Here is a 17112-nt window from a genome sequence, read left to right as displayed (position 1 = left end):
CCTTGGATGCTTGATTCCGGTCTGGGAAAGACATGGCTTGGTAGTTCGGACTGGACTGTTCCCATGAGGCACAAGGTCAGAGCTGATTTGCATATAGCCAGTGTCTAACCCAGGGTGGTGTGGAGTGCAAAAAACCAATGGATTTTGGCCCAGATCCTTGTACTGGGGTGAATGTATGATATTGTTCTACATTCTGTCCATCAACTGTGTTTTTTGCTGCTGTTCTGAGTTGACATCTGAAGAAGATGGCCCCAAAGAAAGGTGGCCGTAGCGCCTCAGCGAAAAAAGTTGCTAGTGCCCCTGCCAGTAAGAAGGAGCAGAAGAAGCAGGTGGCACCACCTACCAAGAAACCTGGTGTGCCCACCAACACCTTTTTTGGGAAATAAAAAGTATGTCTGCAGCAGCAGCGGTGTCCGCCGGGGACAAAGCTGGAAGCAGCACCTCCGCTTCATTGGACTCAGTGCCACCACGCCAAGTTAGGTCCAAGACCATGAGTGCTGCTGCGGCATCCACTTTAGTTGTTCAATCACCATCGACCAGTGATGTTGGCTCATCACAATAACGTACCATCCAATCAACGCCGGGTGTAACTCAGCTGACGAGTGTTCAACAACCACAGCCGCAACGACAACCACAAGTGCAATTAGTACAAGCGCAAGTACATGGGCAAGGAGAGGCACAAGTACATGGGCAAGGAGAGGCGCAAGTACATGGGCAAGGAGAGGCGCAAGTACATGGGCAAGGAGAGGAGCAAGTACATGGGCAAGGAGAGGCGCAAGTACATGGGCAAGGAAAGGCGCAAGTACATGCACAAGGAGAGGTGCAAGTAGAGGTGCATGGAGAGGTGCCACTAGAGGTTCCTGGAGCGGCACAACTGCCTACAACACTTGTTCTTCCAGAAGTAGGGGCACATCAGAAAATTGATATTCAAGTGGAAGAATCATCCGAGGAAGCCACTCCTCCTGAAGATGATCCATTGTCTTCCAGATCCCCAGCAAGAAAAAGGCTAAGAAGGGGTGCTACTTCTACTACTACAAGTTATTCTTCAATCTCCCTTCATATTGATGACCTTGATTGGAACCCAACAATGCAGTCTGACAGTGAGGCATGCCATGAGCCGACAAAGGTAGCTAAACCTAAAAGGAAGGTTCCCGCAAGGCTTCGACTTATGGTTGATGACGATGAACAAGAAGTGGTGCCTTCTGCTGCTGATGAACAGTCTGACGATGACCCAGTCATCACAGACGTCACTCCAGCCACAGCGGGCATGCAGTAGACAAACATTTTAACCCTAGCCCGAATGGCTGCTGAGCGGGATGTGGGCAGCGTGGCACTGGTACCACCACCAACGCAGTTAACTACAACACCAACACAACCTACAGCTTCCATATTTTCCCGTCAGAAGGGCCGGCAGGGACCTCCATCCAGCTCGACCTCCATTACCTCAAGTAGTGGTGCTGTAATTAAACAACAGAAACGAATTCAGCCACGCCCATCCTCCACTTCATCTGGCATTGAAAGTCAAAGTAGCACCTCCACCACCAGCAGACATCTCCAGTCCCCAGTTTGGTACTTCTTAACTGTTAGCAAAAAGGCGGAAAACATGGTCATTTGTTCGATTTGTAAAGTATCAGTTAGTAGGGGTAAGCTTGGTACCAACTATGGTACCGGAGGCCAGAGAGGTCATCTCAAAAAACACCACCCTATCCTGTGGTATGCGCACCTAAGTAAGATCCAGGAAGTCCAAAGTAGAACTGATCCAAATGTATCCATTGACATTGCATCTGATGCTGATGAGGGGCCGATTGTGCAGGAGGGAAGTCAAGAACCGACCGACATTTTTTCTGGTACACCCAGTACCCCTGGCAGCAGCACTGCAGTGGTAGCACCCACACCCTCTACCCCTGCAACATGTATGAGGTACACTAAGAGTCAGGGACAGACACCAATGCAAAAAACTAAATCAATGAGCCTAACTGGTTTGAAGTCTGCATCATCATCATCATCACGTAAAATGGTCCAGCCCACCATTAGCAGCGTGTTTTGGTCGGATGCGCCATTTGAACGCAACCACCCAACGGTACGTCTGTATAACGCAAAGCTAGCTAAAATGCTAGCGCAGGACCTTCTCCCTTTCTCTTTTGTGGAAGGGGTGGGTTTTCGTGAATTAGTGGCAACAATCTGCCCTAAATGGAAGGTTCCTAGCCGGTCCTATTTTGCCAGGGTTGCTGTTCCAGCACTACATCAGGATGTGCTGAAGGTGATTGGCGCAGCTATTCTGAAGAGTGCTGTTCACACTATCCACATGACAACAGACATGTGGACCAGTTGCCAAGCCCTTGATTACATGTGCATCACTGCACACTGGGTCTCTTTTGCAGGGGTCGAACAACAGTTACAAGCAGGTGTTGACATGGAGGAAGTTTTTCAAGCTACTCGCAAACATGCAACAGTAGGCATGTTTGCCATGGAGAAATCTCACACTGCACCTAACCTTTTGGAGGAGTTTGATAGGAAGGTCTCTGAATGGCTGCATCCAAGAAATCATATAGTTGGTTATGTTTCCACGGATAATGGCAGTAATATAGTTAAGGCCATACAGCAAGGTGGCTATTTCAGAGTGCTGTGTTTGGGGCACAGTATTAACATTGTGGTGCAAGATTTCTTGAAAAATGAAAACACAGTCAGCAAGTTACTGACCACCTGCCGAAGAATCTGCACACATTTCAGCCATTATTTTAAGGCCCGGAAGGAGCTGAGGACCATTCAACATGAATGTAGACTGCCAGTCAAAGGACTCATCCAGGAGGTGGCAACACGTTGGAACTCAACCTTTTACATGCTTGAGCGTCTGTCTGAGCAGTGGGAGGTAATAAATGATTATGTCTATAAACTGGATTCTGTTCACAAAGAGATGAGGCTAGAGTTGGAGGAATGGAAGCTAATTGCAAGCCTGACAGACATGCTACGTCCTTTTGAGCTCTTCACGCCTGAAGTCAGCAGGGAGGACTGTTCTTTGAGCAAAGCTATCCCATTGTTGCGCATGCTAGAGCACCAACTGAAGGACGTGTCTTCAACATTCAGAGATGATGGTGAAAAGCGAGAAGCATATGATTTGGCGTAGAAGTTATTAAGGCGCCTACTTCTCAATGAAATGCTTAAAAACATACATACAGAACAACATTACATTTGTGCCACTATTCTGGATCTATGGTACAAAAAGACAGTGGCTAGCAAAGCATTCATTCCTTTTGATGAAGCAGATGTTTGAAAGTACAAACATTGGCTAGCTGTGTCAGCCACTTGGTTCGAAAAAGAACGGCAGAACCTTCAAGGAGGCAGCACAAGTACAACTGAATCAGCAGGCCATCCGGCGTCAAGTTCGACTTCTCAATCCGTGGCCGAAGGGAGTCACTTTCCCTCACAGCCGTTAACGACACCAGCAACCGTATCATCATCCTCACCTGCACCAGGCTGCCCAAAAATATTGTCGGAAGGGTATTGGCTAACTCAGCAAGGGTTTGCTCGGTCCACTTTTGCAAAGGTCGCAGATGTTACGCAAAGTGGATCAACCATGAAGAACCTTGAGTCGGTGGTGCAGGCCTATCTGGATGACCCAACAGAGGTCTGTCATAATGAGAACCCATTGGCATATTGGTATATGAAAAGGTCTGGATGGCGACTGATCACCAATCTGGCTCTAAATTATTTGTCTTGCCCACTTGCAAGCATGTATTCTGAACGTGTTTTCAGTGCTGCTGGTGCCATTGTAACTTCAAAAAGGACCCGCCTTTTGCCCAAAAATGTGGAGAGGTTAACAATAATCAAGATGAATCAGCACTTCATACCACCTGATTACAAAATACGTGAATGCATGCAGGAAGAAGAGGACACCGACTTAGGTGACGCCAACGGAAGTTCTTCTCTCTCACCAGACCTACTCCCGTCTCAATTCATAGACTTTGAGGACGAGCTCTACTACCCTGATACCGAGGCCTGAAAATTACTTCCTTTTTTTCCTGACTTATTCACTTTTATTCCTGTGTGTCTTTCTTTGTTTTGCAACTTTTACCACAACAAAACTCTAATCACCTAATCACAACAAGTCCATCATCAGCACTGTCTTCATCTTATTTCCCTTATTGATTTGAAGGTGCCGCAGTCTTCATTCCAGTTGTTCACAAGTTCACAACTCAATCATGCTCCTCTATCCTCCTCCTCCAGACTCCCCCTATCCATTTCCCTCAAGGCAGATGGATGGATTATGGAGAAAAAATAAACTTTGTCTTCGTAGACGAGTCCCCTCAAGTGGGACTGAAATAACTGACTGACTACATGCTTGCGGATTGTTGACAGACTTACTCCTGAAATTTACAGGAGAGGCTGCCCTGTGGGCCCTCACTTTGCGAAGAAGATGCGGACAAAAAGTAGAACAGGTAATGAATAATGAGAAGATGGCATGCAGTGGACAGCAATGGCTGTCTGTCTCTGTTGAAATCAATTGCTGTTTGTTTTTTGTGAACAGCGCAATTTGCCATGTTTTGAATATACCAGTATTGCAGGTTTTTTGGGGTTTCTTTGGGGGTGTTCTAAATTTGCAGTGCTGGGTCGGGGGGTATGAGAGCACTGCTGGCACAGTCTAATTTTGATTGCATTTTTTTTTCAGGAAATCCATGGTGGAAAAGGGGAGTTTTGGCCTAGCTGCAGAGCGCGCTTGGAGTGATTTTGGAATGAGGCCTAAATATTTCTAAGTGTGAGTTTTTCCGGTTTTGCTTTTTGCCTGTTTGGGGGTCTTCTAACTTTTTTTGCCTAGGTTGACGGGTCTGTTGGCATTGCTGGGAAGTTCTAATACCATATAAAAGTGGTTTGGACAAAATCCATGGTGAAAAAGTTTTTCCGTTTTTGCTCACTTGCCTGTTTTCGGGGTTCTGTTTGGGGGGGTTTCTGGTGTTTGGGAGTGGGTTGGGTGGTCTGGGAGCACTGCTGGCACAGTCTAATTTTGATTGCATTTGTTTTTCAGGAAATCAATGGTGGAAAAGGGGAGTTAGGGCCTAGCTGCACATCGCATTTGGACTGAATTCCAGGTAGGCCGAAATTTGCTAAGTCTCACTTTTTGTGGTTTTTCTTTTTGGCTGTTTGGGGGTGTTAAACTTGTTTCCGCCTGGGTTGACGGGTCTGGGGGCATTGCTGTGAATGTCTAATGCCGGATGAAAGTGTTTTGGATAAAATCCGTGGTGAAAAAGTTTTCGCTCACTTTCGTGTTTTTGGGGGCATGCTTGGGGGGGTTCCTGGTGTTTGGGGGTGGGGTTTGGGGTCTTGGAGCAACGCTGGGTATGGATACTTTTGATTGCAAGAGGTTTTAAGCAAATCCATGGTGGCAAAGAGGAGTTAGGGCCTAGCTGCAGAGTGCGCACGGAGTGATTTTGGAAATTTGCCTAAACATTTCTGTCCCCATTTTTGTATTTTTGCTTTTTGGCTGTTTGGGGGTCTTCTACTTGTTTTCACCTGGGTTGACGGGTCTGGGGGCATTGCTGGGAAGGTCTAATACCGGATAACAGTGGTTTGGAGAAAATCCATGCTGAAAAGCGTTTTGGCACTTTTTTTTAACTTAGGGCTCGTTAGGGTTAGCAGCAGTATTGCGTGTGTTTGGGGTGTTCTAGATTTTTGCAACTGGGTTCTGGGGTCTTAGAGCACTCGTGGGAATATGTAATTTTGATTGCAAGTGGATTGAAGAAAATCCATGGTGGGAAAGGGGGGATTTGGCCTGGTTAAAGAAAGCGTTTGGCACTATTCTTAATTTAGGGCTCGTTAGGGTTAGCAGTATTGTATTGCATGTGTTTGGGGGTGTTCTAGATTTTTGCAACTGGGTTCTGGGTTCTTAGAGCACTCGTGGGAATGTGTAATTTTGGTTGCAAGTGGTTTGAAGAAAATCCATGGTGGGAAAGGGGGGATTTGGCCTAATTAAAGAAAGCTTTTGGCACTATTCTTAACTTAGGGCTCGTTAGGGTTAGCAGTATTGTATTGCATGTGTTTGGGGGTGTTCTACATTTTTACGACTTGGTGGGGTCTTGGAACACTTGTTGGAATGTCTAATTTTGAATGCAAGTGGTTTGAAGAAAATCCATGGTGGGAAAGGGGGGTTTAGGGCATACTTTCTGAGTGCGTTTTGGCACGATTTGTAATGAGGCCTCTGCGAGGTAGCAGCAGTTTTCTCACTATTCTGCACGTTTTTGGGAGGGTAATGTGGGGTGTTCTAGATTTTGAGGATTGTCATCTCTGAAAGTGAAAGTATAATTTTTGCACAACACAGCGTGCCTTATATATTTTTTTCTCCGAGGTGTCTTTAGCTCTTACTGTTGTGTTTTTCCATCATCAATTACAGGCAGGCTTTTACCCTGTGCCATCGATGTACTACTCAGGCTTACAATTAGCGATCCGCAAATCCGCATCAGGCAGGCAGTGGACAGTGTGTCTGGTCACCAAGATTGATCGACGGAGCATCCGATGGAATGAAGGAGTACCGCGAATAAGAGGAATGGCTGGATGCATCAACTTCACAAATTCAACGGGACAACTACAAAAAACAGTAATAGTATCCAAAATTCTCCTTATCTTTTAAATGATATTCTTGTGAACTTGAACTTACTTCTACGAGTGTGACTCTGTGCGTTTGTTTGATCTCTGCTTCAAATTCATCCCTCCAGCTATTTGATACGTCTTTGCTATGTTTAACACTAATTTAATGTTCAAAGTGTTTATTCTCTCTGAGGGCAGAGAGGCAAGTGAAATTGCGTAATGACTGCAGCCCTGTACTGTCAACTTGTTTCTTCGTAGTTACTAGTAAGTTGCAGTAAGTAGTAGTACTACTTTTCAGTAAGCTAACCATCCATTTTGTAGTGTAGTTCCTATTATCCCAATAGGCTCTGCGCATTGGAATAATATCTTCAATAGTATAGACCTAGGGCAGAGGTTAACTAGGTCTTCTACCGACGATATTAGACTTAAAGGTTTGTGTTTGTCAACTAGCTCAGAGTTCACTAGAAACTTTCTCGAATAGACAAGGAGGATTTTAACCTCCCTGGATAGACAAGAAGGGATTTAGTTTCTGACAACCATAGAACATGACAACTTTGCTCTCCCCTAATCAAGAGTGTATCTCTAGAGTCGTGTGAAAACAATAGACAACTTATTTTACTCAGTCAGTACGTGCATTCTTAGTTTAACCAGTTTGTAGAGAAATAAGAGATGGGCGTGCTTCAATAAAAGATGTTATTTATTGATCAGTCTCTTTTCTCATACAAGAGAAATGAATCGCTATTATTGCAATACTTGTAGTTAAGTAAAGTGCATACAGTAGAGACAGAATTATAAAATAATACTGTAAAAGCATTGATATGGTTTCTGAGCCATATGATACTTTAAAATGGATAAAATAGATACATACATATATACATTTGACTAATCGTACTCAACTGGTGCTTCTAACCACGCCTACCCCAATGTACCTGACCTAAGCCTAATACGTGGGCGGGAGTAGATAAGTAGCAGTTTAAGTTAAGTTTGTTTTGCCAAGGGACTGATTCGAGAATTCTCTGCAAGGGGTTATTCAGTTCTGTACCTGAAATCTAGAATGATGGAGGGCTGGTATCTCTTATCCCAGGTCTTGATATTCCAGCTGCCTGCGAGGGCTGCATGGAAGCGCCGGAGCTGGATTTCTCGGCAGGAGAAAGACAGCGTCTCGTTCTCAGCGCGTCAGGAAGGCGGGGCAGCGTCTGTGGGCTTCGCTCTCTGCTGGGCTCCTCAGCACGTCTCGCTGCTCCGATCTCGTCACCACCGCATGTGTTTACTTAAGGCAATGTCGGTAATATTTATACCTGGAAGGTGCCGAGATTGACGTAAGGATGGACATATATACGTCAATAAGGATGTCATATGAACGGGCTCGTTCACACATTCTTTTGCTGAAGTTCTCGGTGAAATCAAAACAATGGTTATGGGAATTTCCCAGGTCGCTGTAGGTTTGATTTGTTTTGAGAACTCCGTATGCCTTATCAGGGGCTGGAGGAATATCGCTTGTCTAATTAGATGGCATGCGTTATGACCTAATCAGATAACGCGCTTCTGTGCCGTAGTGTGGCTTAATCAGATAACGGTTCTTGCACCGTTGGATGGCTGCTTAGTTAATTATTAACCAAACCAGGGTCAGGAATAGGGGAATCGATACAGTACCTATAGGAATACATCACACCCACTCCACGTAGACTATGTCCATATTTACAAATTTAGGCATAGTGAAACCAGTAGCGTTTGTGTATACCGTACCACCCCAAAATACAATCATATGTACTATCACGTGTACTATATGCACAAGCAGTCTAATAATGCTAAACATATAAAGCATATTTTTAAATTCAGCATGAATAAATGCGAAAACCACACATGAAATGGCTCTTAATACAGAAAAAAGAATGCGAGACCATTTCATCACAATCATAAAGTTATGTATAATAGTGCTAGAGGATAGCGAATGTCTCGTGACTACCTAAAATAGAAATTTAGTTCTCTAAGAATAATGTCTACTTTAAGCAGAAGATAAGTGTCCCAAAAATCGTAAATATTTTGGAATTGGGGAAAAAGTTCTTGCAGTCTGAAAAAAATGATGAGAACATTTTTCATATCGCTTTTCTTTAAAAAGTTGAAGGCCAAATTCAGGATGTGAGGAACTCCGAGTGCTAGTTTGCTCAAAGTTATTCCTGCTGCTCTGGTGAAAACATCATATCATTTAGACTGTTGAAAAAACTGTCAACAGCTTCTTGCGTAAGTTCCACTAATTCGGAAAAAGTTGTTACCATGCATTTATGAGCCTGAGCATGATTGCCTCCATTGATGTTTTTATCAGCATAGCTGACTGAAGGTCGTACCTGATTGATGCTGCTTTCATCTTGTACTTCACTACCCCTCAATCGTAGTGGTGAAGACTCCACGAATGCCGTCATCAGGATTGGGAGCCGCTGGGGACAGCACAATGCATGAGCCGTTACCGGACCCAACAAGGTATCTGCGTCCATTGGCACATCCGATTGTAGTGCCAGACAGGTGTCCAACACGCATTTTTCGTCGCATAGCAAGCACCTTAATACAGGCATAACACAACTTTGCCACGTTGGTCTAAATGAAAGAAACCAGGTCATGTTCAGGTCTCTAAGCCGGGATAGTCCAAGGATTTTAGTTACCCGGTCCCGGTAGCCAATGGCTAGGATCATTTCTTCCCTTGTCGCAGGTGTTTTGTCTGTGACATGGTTTGCCATAGCGAAATAACAGGATCAAAAATAGAATACCCGCTACTAGTCCTAAAAGGAGAGGAAGTCCGCCAAAATGGAATGGACAAAGTCTGGAAAAATACCCAGGATGGCTTTGAATGGAGTTAAAGCACCCGAAAACACTGCTTTAAATACACTGGAGATACCAGTGGTATCAGAAATATTTAAGATTTCGTTCAGTATTTCTGCGAAATGTATGGGGGAATTAGTTGATAATAATGAATGAATCTCTTCTGTTGTCCTTGCAACTTGGAGATCGTACGTTTCTTTTGATGACGTGAGCCTTGTCGGCGTCTGTAGGAGCACAGTCTTCATTCTGCTTAAAGTATCTATTCGAATAGAAGCAATTTTTAAATCGGGCCATAACCTTGCCTCCCTGTCTGGAGAATCGCTGGGGAACAATACATGTTCACAGCACATGACTTCCTAGTCACAGTTATGAGATAAGGTTTTCCGGGCTGCAAACTACAACATCTGCGATCTACTATTAGAATGTAACTCCCGTTCGAGAGTCTCCTAAAGAATGGTTCTATTCGTGTTGCAGGTGTGCCTAGCTGGTAACATGAAAGGTTATTTGAAGTCCCTTCACAGGCTCCATGCAAACTAATACCCTGACACAGAAGTGTACCACTTAGTGATCTTGCACAATTATCGCCACTGAGAAACACTTTCTGGCCTTTATTACTTACACATTCGTGTGTATAGGGCAAGTTCCATATTGACTTAATGTATCCTTTACCCAACCTTTCATACTGGCCTGCCTGTATATATTTTTGGCAGAATTGAAACTGGAAAGTAGTTATCGGAATATTTATTATCCCATGTATTATCCATTCAATGACAGGTCGTTCTGACATTGTCAATGGTAATCTCTCAAGTTTTTCAATGCTCAGAATTGTATAGTCAGCACCCTTCTGTGCCAAACTGATTTGTTTATCAGTGAGGTTAAAGATATTAAATAATGATGTTGTGTTGATTAAACGCCAGGGCACATAGCCAGAACGCAGATTTTGTAACGTCCAGCCAAGCTGTACAATAGAACGCAATTGGGACTGACCGTGTTGTAACATCAGTAAGTCTTGCGATATTATATCGATTGCTGAAGACACAATGCTGTACAGAGAATATATTCTGGAGGACAGAGTCATTAACCCATTGTCCACCACAGAAAGTGATTTTTCCAAATTAATACGGTCAATTTCCCGTATTTTTTCTGCTGTCTCAATTTGAGTTACTTTCCAAACTTCGTTATAAGCTGCATATATAGAGGCCGCTATGAAACGTTTTTGACGCTGTTTGCGTGGTCCCAATATGAAATCACGCAAGTCAGCACTGTCTGTAAGTAAAGTTAGGTGTTGCTTAATTTCAGCCAGTGTGGACGTTTGTAGCCATTGAAGGCAGAGCTTGCCCACGCTGTAGGTGGTTACTATCCTTGGATGTTGTCTTTGGGAATATCTAGGGTCTGGCCTAGTCAATGTGAACCCCAGTATTTTGTTCAGGAATCTGTCTTGACAGTTATTTGTATCTGTGGGCCAGATCAACCATTTTTTCCATTCAGGATCTGTTCTGTTTTGGTTTAAAATATGGTTTACGTCTATCTCAACATCTTTAGAGCTATTACTGTTCACTGTTGGCTTTGGAATAGACGGTTTGTTCAAATCTTTGATTTTGGCTAATCCAAGACAGGTAGTTTGTTGAATAGTGTCGTTCAAAAATATAATTTGTTCTGGGATCATGCAGGCTCTAAACAATGATTCTATACCTTGTACTTGCCAATCTCTTGTACCCCAAACAGTTTTTGCTTCAATATTATTGTTCCAGAAATCAAACCCAAATGTATTCATTTGTTCAAAGAATGAATCGGAATATATCAATTTTGTGTTTGTAAGCATGGTCTTCATACCTGTCTTATTTGACAATTTGAAATAAAATGTTTCTGCATTACTTATGTTAAACCCTGAAAAGTATGAATATTTATCATAAAATGTTTTCGAGCTATCTTTTGGAGGAGTAGCACAATGTTCCCATTGGTTATAATTCAAAACATTTCTAGGTTGTGCAGATTTATGTAGATAATGGTTACCATAGTGGTTATAGCAGAACATCTGATCATAATTAGACAAACCCTGCAAATAATCATGTTCTGTGAATTTAGCAGACATCACAAGATCAGACATCATATCATTAATACTTTCAAAGTCCCAATCATCAGCAAATGAGCTCGGTTTTACAAAGTCACTCAATGAGATCTTGAATTGGTGTGGATACTTCAGGATTTCAACCGGACCATAGATTTCATAATCAGTTTTGTCCCATGCTACACCGCCTGGTATAGGATTGGCTGTGAAGTTCACTGAAGAAAGTTCTCTTTTCTCGATGTGTGAAGATGTGTGTGGTTTAAGGACCAAGTTGATTTTCTGGCTTGCTGTGTCCATTTTAGCATATTTTCCTTCAATGAAATGTCCCAAGCATAGTACCATGATGAGCCAAAGAATGAGGATAAATGTACCGAAGGCCACCCAAAATTCAATCCATGGAGAAATCAGATAGGTTTCTTTCAGCTGTTGAAAAAGTTCCTTAGCTTTGTCTTTAAAAGTTTTTGCTGATGGCTGTTTCTTTGCTTCACTCAGGTCTTCAGATGAATCATTGAAGTTGATGAAGTAGCCGGATGCTGTTCTGTCAATTGTTCCAATTGCTTTTGGATTTTGCTTTGTTTCATTAGCAAAGTCTGCAGTTACATCATCATAGGTTGTTGTTTCTTGATGAAAGGTTCTAATTTGGGTTTTAAGAGGTTCAAGTTCCATTGCTTTGTTGCATAGTCCTTGTTGATTCACTGTAGATTTTCCAAAGGTGATCAGTCTTCCAGTTTGAGCCTCTGTATTCGTAGCAAACATTGGTGTTCTGCTACTTCTTGGGAGTCCACTTGGCCTACTGTTTGTTATCGGCCACATGATTGTGGTTTAACCAGGTCGATGGATACAACTCGGTTCTCCTTTTTACCAGCAAGGGGCGGTAGTACTACTGATCTTGTCCCGTTGATAGACAAGACAGGAACTGCTTTTCTGTAAGAAGGCCCAAATTCCTTCTTTACCGCGATCTTTTCTCTGACTAGATCCCCGACTTTTGGAATCCAGACAGGCCTTGCTGGGACAGGTGGTTTCTCTTCAGTGGTTGTTGGCTGTTGTTCCAGCTTTATGTTGCTCAGGTCTTTTCTTGTTTCATTTAAGTCCTGTAAAATAGCCAAACGATCTTTGATATCAAAGCTTTTGTCTTTAACCACTGAAGTCTGACTATCAAGATCTTGGATCATCATTCTAGTCCCGAACAATAGTTCGTACGGACTGAACCCTTTCAGAGAATTCCTTGGCAGGTTATTTAGACTACGTTGGACACTTATTAAATGTTTGACCCACCCAGCTCCCGAACCTAATACCTTTGCTGTTATAGATTGCTTTATGTCACGTTTTTTTCTTTCTACGATTCCGTTTCCCTCGGGATGAAATGGACAAGAGTACCGCAATGCAATGCCCATGCTGGTCATGGCCTCCTTATAAGCCCGGGAGCTAAAAGCAGGACCCTGGTCAGAATGTAGCATGCCAATTGCGTATGTGCCGATAAAGACTCGGAAATCTTTTATAACAGTTCGGGCGTCAGCCGATCGCTGGGGCCACATCCATATGAATCTCGTGCATGAATCCACTGCGACCAAGATATATTTATAGTTACCATCCCTTTGTAAGGGACCACAGTGGTCCAGGTAAACACAGGCTAATGGTTTATCTGAGATTAGAAGGGGCGTCTGTGCTGGTCGTTTCACTGTTGATACTTTCATTCGTTGACATGTTTCACATTCTAGAACATAGTTCCTTGTTTGTCTTCTCATTTGTGGCCACCAATATCTCTGTTTTAATAATGATACTGTGGCTGAAACGCCAGCATGTACAGAAGCGAGTCCTTCGTGTGCCGCTATAATGAGTCCTAACCTATGTTCCATGTTTGGAATTGCCCTATCCCCCACTCCAGGGATTCGAGCAAACTGAACATTATTTGCATCAGTTATGTATGAGTACTTTACTGGAAAGCCTTTCGGGAGTGTTTCTATCGCATCTTTTTCTGTAGCGCTGACAGCCTGTAATATTTCGCTGTCTATTTTTGTTTTTGACCGGGTGATAGCAGCTACGGAAGCCGTTTGCACTGCTGCCTTCGCTGCTTCGTCAGCCAATGAATTCCCTGCAACGTGAACGCCATCACGTTGATGACTCTGTGTATGTATCACGTGAGTCTTTTGTAGTTCCTTTTGCAAAAGAACTATTTGTTCCCAAAGCACTTTATGTTTGATTGTGCCACCTTTTGCATCTTTAAAACCATTCTGAACCCAGATCTGCAAGTATTCATTGTAAGATTGGACGCAGTAATACGAATCGCACACAATAAGTGTGGGGAATTCTCGATCGGTATTTTCAAGCGCCATCTTGAATGCCAGTAGTTCTGCTCTTTGAGCTGTACAGTCTCCTAGAGATTGCGTTTTAGTGACCACAGGTTTAAATTTTCCTTCATGCCAGCGACCTTTAACAATCGTGCACGCAGCACTGTAGGCTTGCTTACCCCCCACTGCGGGTTGTGCTGATCCGTCTGTATATATTATACAGCCGTAGTGTTCTAGAGGCAGAATTTCGGTCGGCGGAGGTCATTCGAATTCATATTGGAGAAATTCTTGTGTTTTTAAATTTGGATCAAATTCGTATACCACGTCTGTTGCAGCAAGAGAGTTAGCCCACTGTATCCACCTTGGATGGAGTGCTTTAGCATTCGGAATGCTTGCCTTTGTTACCGCCTCTAGGGCTGGTATAGGTGTCACGATTATTATTCGTTTACACTGTGCTAGGGCCCGCTCTTTGCTACAGCAGTCTGTACCGCGGTCAGAATTTTTTCCGTTGGGCTAAATTTCATTTCAGCTTTTGTGTACAAATGTGATTTGTATGCTATTGGTACCTTCTCTCCTTCATTAGAGGTCAGGTATGTGAATCCGCATCTTCCTGGGATGACTCGAATCACAAGGTTGCGTGTGTTGTCACGTGTTTGTAGTTTTGTTTTAACTAACATATCTGTTTGTAACGATCTCAAAATTTCTGTGTGTTTTTGAGTCCAATTGATTCTTTTAAAATCTGGTTTTATTAGATCATAGAGAGGTTTAATTCTCTCTGCATAATTTATAATGTAAGTTCTTCCGAAGTTTAGGAAGCCTAGAATTGATTGTAAGTTTTTCAGTGTTCTAGGTGCTTGGATTACAGCACATTTCTCTAGGAAATTGTCAGCCAGGCTTTTGCCTTCACTTGATAGTTCATATCCTAAAAACAGGACTGTTAGATGGGCAATTCTTGACTTTTTAAAGTTGAATTTGTAACCCTCTGCTGCGAACCCAAGTATTATGGTGTTCACTCTCTTCAAGTGAGTATCCAAGTCATCATCTGTTAGATAGATGTCGTCGACATAAGATAATGCCTCGTCATCATATGTTTGTAGTAATTCTGTTACTCTCGCTGAGAATAATCCTGGGCTGTTCTTGAACCCCTGGGGCAAACGACAGAAATTCTTTTGCGTGCCATTTATTGAGAACGCCGTCAAATATCTGCTCTCTGGTGCTATATTTTGACAAAAGAATCCATTAGAAATGTCTAATGTGGTTTTGTATTTTTTGCGCACTATGTTATTCATTAGTGCAGCACTATGCGAGTTTTGTACTGCAAATGTTTTGCAACATGAGTTAAGGTGTCTGTAGTCCAAAACAAGACGATATGAATTGTCTGGCTTGGAGACAGGAAACAAAGGATTATTCATTTGTGAGGTGCAAGTTTCAATCACCCCCTGGTATTCAAGTTGATCTAGGATCTCTTTTACCTGTTTTTTAGCTTCTTGCTTAATCGGGTACTGCCTCTGTGCAGTAGGTTGTGATTTTAACTGGATTTTGTGAGGAGGAGAGTCCTCATCCTATCCCACATGATTTTTATATAAGGCAGGGGCTTGAGCTACTGCCCACTTTCTTGCAAGTGTATATTTTTTATGAATTGGAATATGGTTTGAGAAGACAGGCATAATTATTTCTTCGCCATGTGGGCACTCCCTGACAAACTCTGGAGGCCAGTCTCGTTCAGCTAGAAGGATGTCATAACCCATGGCAGATTATCCCAAAATAGACCCCTTATTTTTCTAGTCTTATCCCCTTCTATACGCAATGTTATTTCATATATTTTATGAGGTTTGCTAACTCTGGTATCTGCAGTTTCCACCTGAATGTATTCATTCGTGTCCACTGTCTCCAGATGATTCATAAGGACTTTGCGAGCTATGCTCACTTCTGCTGCGCTGTCTAGCATTGTCTGAGCCCATTCTCCGTTTTTCAGCTGTGTCCTCAGTATTCTCGGCATTGTTGTTTACTTTAATACTGGCTACCTTCTTTTTTAGAAATTGTAATTTTTTATTCAGATGAGCAGATTCTCTGTCTTTGGACTTGACGTGCTCTTCTCTTTGTTCTGATCGTCCTCTTCTTTCCGATTTCTGCGAGGAAGTCTGAAAAGATTGAGAGGGACGTGTATCAATATCTTGATATCTATCAGGTTTCTTTATATTATCCCTATTTCTAAGGGGAGACTTGCATCCTTGATCAGGAGATCTTTCTCTCCGCCGAGGAGACCTTCCTCTGGACTGGAATCTTTTTTCTTTAGGATTGGATTGTTTATTTCCATCCCAGCTCTTTTTTTGAGTGTTTAAATTATTTTTTATAAATACCTTTTCAGGACTTTCAACTAGTTGGGGTTTCACTGGTATTCTACCCAAACTATCTCTTCCTAGTTCTTCATAGGATTTTTCTATGATTCTGGCAATTTCAGATGGTTGGTCTGCTATATTTGTCTCTTTTAACCTCTGGCGAATCGCCACATTTGCTGCTTCTCCCTTTATGTTGGCTAATAATATTGCAGAGACCTGCTTGAAGTCTTTCAGTAATTTCATACCGAGAGTTAAAGCGGGTTCTGGACCGTATTCATCTTGAATCTGTTTTAGCACATCTGGTATTACTGACATGGATGGTACACCATGTGTTTTTGTGTAAATGGAAGCAAAGACTGTTCCCCAAGTGTCACAGTCCTCCACGTGTGGTGCGATTCCCATTGGAAGACAGATAGTCAGAATCCTATGTTTCTCAACAGGGGTGGTATCTGGAAACACTGCCTCTATTTGAGTTATTTTTTGTGCTAGCCAGAAAGGAATTTGTTCCCGTTTTACGGGTACCTTACCTAGACAGGACTGTATGTTCTGTGGTGTAATTTTATTTGTGTTCCCCTGATGACTGGTCAACTGTGGAATTTTAATTGCTGGTTGGATAGTTGAAGTCCGCATTACATATTGGACTAATTGTCTATGTATTTTTATTAATTGTTTTAGCTGTGCTAAAAGTTCTGGTGCAGGCATTTCTTCAATGTCTGGATGTGGTGTGTATCCGGCTAGGACCGGCCACGTTGCTCCTGGTCTACCTAGTGGACCGAGCCTGGTGATGTGATTATTATGTTTTAGGGCGCCATTAAACAAGAGCAGGTGCTCTTGGAATTTGAGTGGTATTTCCACTTCCTCAAAAGGAGTGTACTCACTAGGAGGTTCCTCTATTTTGTAATAGTGGAAGTCCTTTGTTACAGCGTTTGCTGCTGAAAAGTTTATCCATGAATAGAATACCTCTGTTTGCCGATATTCGTGTGCCTCAATTACGAATATGACTGTACCACCTCTTGGTGTCAGTCCA

At 42.8% G+C, this 17112-nt stretch overlaps 1 protein-coding gene across 2 annotated transcripts in view; it reads left to right on the top strand.

Annotated features, from left to right (window-relative positions):
- The window catches only part of LOC144823936 (sperm-specific sodium:proton exchanger-like), an 8804346-nt gene that overhangs the window by 7514607 nt on the left and 1272627 nt on the right, over window positions 1-17112 (top strand). The window lies entirely within an intron of this gene.

This window comes from Lissotriton helveticus, chromosome 3_1 (genome assembly GCF_964261635.1).
Source record: "Lissotriton helveticus chromosome 3_1, aLisHel1.1, whole genome shotgun sequence".
NCBI lineage: Eukaryota > Metazoa > Chordata > Amphibia > Caudata > Salamandridae > Lissotriton > Lissotriton helveticus.
The sequence above is the reverse complement of the archived record's forward strand: the minus strand, read 5'-3'. Positions and strand labels throughout refer to the sequence as shown.